The sequence below is a fragment of the Equus asinus genome, chromosome 30 (genome assembly GCF_041296235.1).
Source record: "Equus asinus isolate D_3611 breed Donkey chromosome 30, EquAss-T2T_v2, whole genome shotgun sequence".
NCBI lineage: Eukaryota > Metazoa > Chordata > Mammalia > Perissodactyla > Equidae > Equus > Equus asinus.
The window spans coordinates 20,609,717-20,616,213 of record NC_091819.1 but is presented as its reverse complement, the minus strand read 5'-3'; positions in this window follow the sequence as shown (position 1 = coordinate 20,616,213).

Sequence of the window (6,497 nt, the reverse complement as noted above, 5' to 3'; positions counted from 1 at the left end):
CTGTCCTTGCCTTTATCCGCTCTGCATTCTCCTGGGTTCCCTCTCAATTTCTCACCTTTTCCTCCTCCGTCTCCCCTGGCTCCTGAGATGTGGTCCAGCCCCAGATGCCCATCCCTCTCCAGCCCAGCTCTCTCTGACTTTGTCTTGAGTTTCAGCTGCCTTCTGGGGCCAAGGTCGTCCTGAAGGCACATGCGATTCTCCATGTCCCCAGCTGAACTCATTCTTCCCCCTTTATTCCTGATTCCCCTTCCCTCCCATCTTTGATGTCACTTAAGGTCACCCCCCAGCCATTCTGGCTACAAACTCAGTCATCTTCAACGCCTTCCTCTTACTCATCCTCCTGGTTAATCCATCACTGATTCCTGTCAGTTCTCTTTTCTCTTTCTCCTGGTTTCCCCCTTTTCTTCCCACTGCTCCAATTTAGGCTATCGCCTGTCTCTCCCCACCTGCCATGTGCAGACGCCTGCTAATTAACTCTCCTTTCAAGCTTCTGCCTCTCCGTCCCCTGCATCCGAAGTTGCTTCCTAAAGTGCCCGTGGATCAATCTCTCTCCTTCTCCATACTTTCAGTGGTGTCCTGTCACCCCAGAATGACTGTCAGACTCCTTAGCACAGCATCCGAGACCCTCCTTGGATGGGTCCCAGGCCAACTTTCCAGACTCTTCCCCAGTTTCATAGCTGTGTTTTAATCATGTAGGATGACTTGATATTAACCAAAACCACCAAGCATGCTCACACATTTGTGGGGTTTTCCTTTACTCTGTGCCCTCCTTTTATCTTTTCTCCCCCTCCATGCCCAACTCACAGGGCCCCACCTCCTTCCATCACCCACAAAGGTGGCAAAAGGCAGAGTTTCCTTATGTCTTTCCAACATGCCCAAACTCCAGTTGTATCCTATTTAGTCCAAACCTCCCAGCTGGGCAGAGATGAAGGCCAGGGCCCTGGACCAGAGAAGAAGGGCCTACGGGGGCCCTGAACTTGAGCCACTGAAGGCCCATCTGCTCGCCCCAGGCACGACTGCAATGCCATCCAACCCGTTCTCTCACCATCTCTGGAGAAGGCGGTGCTTCTCTGCATCTGCGATGCGCATGAAATGAACCAGTGAATTCCCAGTATTTAGCCAAGTCTCTTCAGGGAAAACCATGCAGATGAAGGAGTGTGTTCCAGGCTCTCTCGGACCTCACCTTTTGCCCTCAAAAGGGAGCAAAGTCTTCACTGAGCTCCTGGGACCCCAGGGTGCCGAGTCCAGTCTCTCTATAGCTGCAGCTCTCAGGTGCCCCTTCCCGGGGCTCCTCCACCATCTGGGGCCCCGGCCCAGCCTTGAGCTGGTCTCCTGCCCCTGGTCCTCTGTGGGCTCTAGGGGAGGGAGCGCGTGTTCCTGGGCCGGCAGTCCTGGTCATTCTTGCCCATCAGGATAGCGACATCTCCTTTGGCTTCTCTTTCCCATGTGGGTGATTTTTTCTCCCTCCTCTGGCCTCACCTCCAGCCATGCTCCCAGGCCAAGCAGACCAGGATTAAGGCCCGCCTGCCCCAGGGATATGCCCCCAGGGGACACCCCAGAATGCGTCCATACAGCCCCAGCACTTACTGTCTTTGGGCTCATCTGCTCCTGGCCTCTGGGTCTTCCAAGGGGACAGTTCCTTAGGAGGGACAATTCTGAGCCAATAGAGGAGACTTAGTGGCTGTCCTGAGGCCCCTCCTTCCCAGCTAGGGAAGGAAGAGATTGCGCTCCAGCATAGGCCTCATGGCAGCTTCACCCCGAAGGTGCCCTAATTGTGGGGCTGCGAGTCAGGAGCCACGAGTCCTTGTCGTTAACTGTTCAGCGATCTTAGGAAGTCATTTCACCTCTCTGGACCTCCGTGCCCATGAAGGCTGCAGGGGACAACTTGTGTCCTGGATCCGAGTCCTAGGTCTGGCGGGCTGTTGTGGAGGGCTTCGGCTCCTCGTAGCAGCTCCTGGGTCGTGCTGGGCACGGAGAGAGGCTGTGTCCCACACTCCTGTCTTCCCTCACCTGCCCTCAGCGGCCCCTTCCTTGCAGCCTGGGAGTATCTTCTCCATTTCAAGTGTGTCGAGTTGATTATGAAGTTTGAATTCAGTGTCCACAGATTCTTTTATTTTGTTTCACATGCCAGTTGTCTGGAGCCCAGTGTGCAAATTTATGGAAAGCAGTATGCAAATGAGAGCACAGAACATGAAGGCTGCTGTCGAGGAAAAACCCTGAACTGTCAGGGGACCCAGGCTCCCTGCCGGCTCTGCACTCCCCCGTTCAATGACTTTTCCAGGCCCCAGGTTCCTCATCTGTAATGGGAGGGTATTGGGCTAGAGGGTCACGCAGCTTCCTTTCCAGTTCTCCAAAGCCAACATTCTGTGTTTGGGGAAATTGTTAAAGTGTCTATGGAGGAGGAAGCTTCTGGAGGGCAGTTTGCGACTAGGACCCCTTTCAGAGGGAGGTCTGGGCTTCAGTGGGAAGGATATAAGCTAGGAACCGAGGGTGGTGGGATCCCTTCCAGTGGAATTTCATTCCATGCCCTTAGCCCCGTTTGGCCTTTCTGCTCCGTCCCACTAAGGTGCAAAATTAACAGCGCTGACAGCTAACAGTCGTTGAGCTTTTCTATACTCCAGAATTTCTAGGAAATGTTCTGTGTGTTCTCTCATCCAATCAACAAGCCATAGGGGTGAAGAGCATGGCTTGTGGAGCTGGCTGTCTAGCTCCAGAGTCAGCTCTGCTGCTCACTGGCTGTGGGATCTTTCTGTCCCCAAATTTTCTTCTTTGAAAATGAGAATGATTATTGTACCTTCCTCATAGGGTTGTGATCAGGATTGAATGGATTTGCCCGTGTGTTCAGAACAGTGTCCAGCACACGGGAAATGCTCCATTAAGATCTCGCTGCTAACGCTACACACGCCAGCCCTTACCACAGTCCTGTGAGGTAGGTACTCAGTCCCACGTACTGCTGAGGACATTGAGGCTTAGAGAGGTTCAGGGTGGTGGCTGGCTTAGTCATCTTGGGCACCTTGGGCTGCTCTCACAAAGACTGCAGTCTTCTGGTACCCTCACGTGGCAGAAAGAAGGCGTCTGTCTTTCTGGAGTCCCTCTTATAAGGGCACTAATCTCATTCATGGGGGCTCCATCCTTATGACCTCATCACCTCCAGAGGCCCCACTTCCAAACACGATCACACTGGGGGTTGAGTTTCAACATAAGAATGTTGGGGGGACACAAACATTCAGTCCATAGCAGCGGCCAAGGTGGAACTCAAGCCCGTGATGGGCCACACGTGTCCACTCCACACCACCCAGTGCTCCCAGAATGGTCCTCACCGGCCTATTCCTCAGCACAAGCTCCAGACCCGAGGAGTATGCTCCTCTCTCCCCTTCCGTGGTCTCCAGATGTTCTCTGAGGCTCTCAAATTGAGAAGAAAGCAGTTGACGTGCTAATTCACAGATTTTCCCATGGAACCCAAGAGAGAGGCAAAGGGCCAGAGCCCCCCAGTGGACGAGGCCTTTCACAGCCTGATGCAACTCTCAGAGCTAGTGACCAGAGTCCTGGGAGAGGTCCCTGCTGGACCCAAGGCCAAGCTGCCCAAGCACAGACTCCTTTCCCCACGCACTCGGTCTCCTGGGTGCCCACCTGTGCTGGAGACGGTGAGCTTGGCTCTACCCAGCGCACACAAACACTCCGGTTTACCTACAGGACTAATGAATTCTGCCGACGCAATAATCAGCAGCAACGGAGGAGTCGCCAGAGCGAGTTCTTTCCAGAGTGCAATGTAATTAATTTAAAGTGACTTATTTAGTAAGATGGTAATGGCAAGGCTAATGTTATCTCCCCGGATGACAAGCCTGTTAGCTGTGTGCCGCCTTCGGGGGAAGCAGGGAAGCAGGGCAGTCGCACAGAAGCAGGGCCATCTTGCAGAGCAGCCTTGCCCCGCTCCCTGGCCTCTGCCTCATGCTGCAGGTTGATTTCTTCTGCTTCTGCTTCTTCCTGGGACGGAGCAGCGGTAGGAACCACTGCCCGCATTGCCATGGCCCCTGGGGACAAGCCCACAGCAGGCGGGCGTCCTCTTCTCTAATCATCCAGGGATACACTGTGTCTGGAGTGAGGGCCACGGGTGGCTGATGGACATTTCTTGTTCAAGAAGATGTGCTGGCCCCAGACGAGAGAGGTCACGGGAGTCTTACGGTTAGATTTAGAAAGCATCTTCTGTTTGGGCAGCTCTATATTTAAATCTCCTCGTCACCCATGGGCCACATGACCTTGGTTGGATCACTCAACAGTCTAGTCTCTTCCCTCACCTGTCAACCGGAAATGGTGATGGCTGCCTTGCGGAACAGCCCAGGTCCTTCTCTCATTGGCTGCGGGGGTATTAGAGACGGTGATGGCCCACGCAGAGCAAAGACGGCACATGACACACTTGGCACTTTAACCTTGGTTTGTGTGCCCTGCTGCTTCTCTCTCTTCTTTTGCTCCTGCTTTTAATTCATGCTAGTTGGTCTTTAATGGAGTCTCATAAACCTTCTTAACCCATTTCTGGAATAAAGTGGAAGATAAATAAATTACAAGTAGTTGTGCGGACCAAAGGACCATTGCCAAGTGTCCACATTTTACGGGTGCTCCCTCCCTCCCTCCCTGGTGGGATTCCACTGTCTGCTTCCCATGCTGGGTGGGGGAGGTCGATGCGGAGGGCCAGCTTTGGGGTGGGGGGACCCTGTGAGGAAGGGGGTCAGGGAAGCCAGTGAGCAAACACCGGAAGCAGAGTCTGAGGGGGTGAAGGTCTGAGTTGAAGAGATGGTCCAAGAACTAGTCACCACGGAATTGGATGGAAAAGGCAGAGCCAAGGAACGAAGTGAAGAGCAGGTGAGTTTCGGGGGAGCTGATAAGAAGGGTCAAAGTGGGTGGTGTGGGCTCTTGAGCTGAGGTGCTCACAACTGTGGCAGCTTTTTAGGGGGTGTGTAGGGTACTTTGAAGGAATCAAAGTAGGGGAGCCAGCTGGGACCCCATTTGCCAGCTATGGGGCACAGATAATCTGGCAGGTTTCTGTGTGCCCTGGAAGGATGGGAGAAGGCGGTTCTCGGGGGTTGGGGGGGGACCAGGGTACTGACTAAGCCCAGAGGGATCATACAAGCATTATAGGCCAGTGAGGGACTCTGGTGGGTGAAGTCCAGGGGACCAGCCCAATCGCAGTTCAGCAAGCTCTTCTCAACATCGCCATTGGTCAAACCAAAAATGTCAGAGGAGGCATGACTGAAGCTGGATTTCCACCAGGCCTTGAACCCTCGCATCGTACACAGCATCAGCACAGCAGGCTCTGATGCACCTTGGTAGATAGAGAAACTGACTTCTGGAAATTCGCACTCTGGCTCAAGAACGAAATGAGCATCTGAATGGATAGAAGATTCTTTCTCTGGGCAGAAGCTTAGTTTTCTCAAGCCCGATAAAAGTGAAGTATTAGAAGCAGCAGAAACAGAGAAAGTTTAGAGAAAATTTCAGAAAAAATTTAGGGTATATGTTGATCAAAAACTTGGGCTCTGAGTCAGACAAACTTTGACTCCCCATTTCCTGGCTTTGTGACCCTGGACACAGGGAGTTACTGAACCCACCAACCCTCAGTCTCTTCATCTGTAAAATGGGGTAATAGCGGCTCCTGCCGGCCTGCGTGACTGGAGACTTGGAGGAGTTAACGCGCGTCCAGCTCTGGGTTCAGGGACAGGCACACAGCGGACACTCTGTCAATGTTGGCTCATCTCCTTATTAAAAGCAAAAATCCCATTCAGAAAATTTAGAAATATTTTTGTTCTTTAAAAATCCGTTTTCTGGGGTAGCCCCATGGCCGAGTGGTTAAGTTCGCACGCTCCGCTTCAGAGGCCCAGGGTTTCGCCGGTTCAGATCCTGGGCACAGACATAGCACCGCTCATCAGGCCATGCCGAGGTGGCGTCCCACATGCCACAACTAGAAGGACCCACAGGTACAATATACAGCTAGGTACTGGGGGGATTTGGGGAGAAAAAGCAGGAAAAAAAATCCATTTTCTTCCTCTAACTTCTTGACATTGGAAAGCACTTAACACAGAAAATATAACTACCTTTGTTATGGTAATGTCAACAATGTCGTCTCCTCTCTGACTTTTGCTCATTTCTCATAACCTAATAAAAGCTAAGAGATGCCAGATTGCTGAAGAATTCAGTTGTTGGGAGCTCCATTTAAAACACAAATTTAAAACATTTTGAAGTAAATTCTATTACATTTAAAAATATTGTGTGACTAGGGACTCATTTCCATCTGCTTCACCAAATATGATCATTTCAAATGCGAACACGTTAGACACAATCTATTTTTCTAGTTCACACCTAGAGGAGATTTTAAAAATACAACCCGCATGAGTAGCAGGGGCCCACGTCCAGACTGTAGTGCTCAGGGGTGGGATTAAGTGGGTTGGGTGTGTGCTGTGGGTGTTGGGGTCAGGGGGTGCTTCACAGCAGCCTTTGCAGGAGTTATT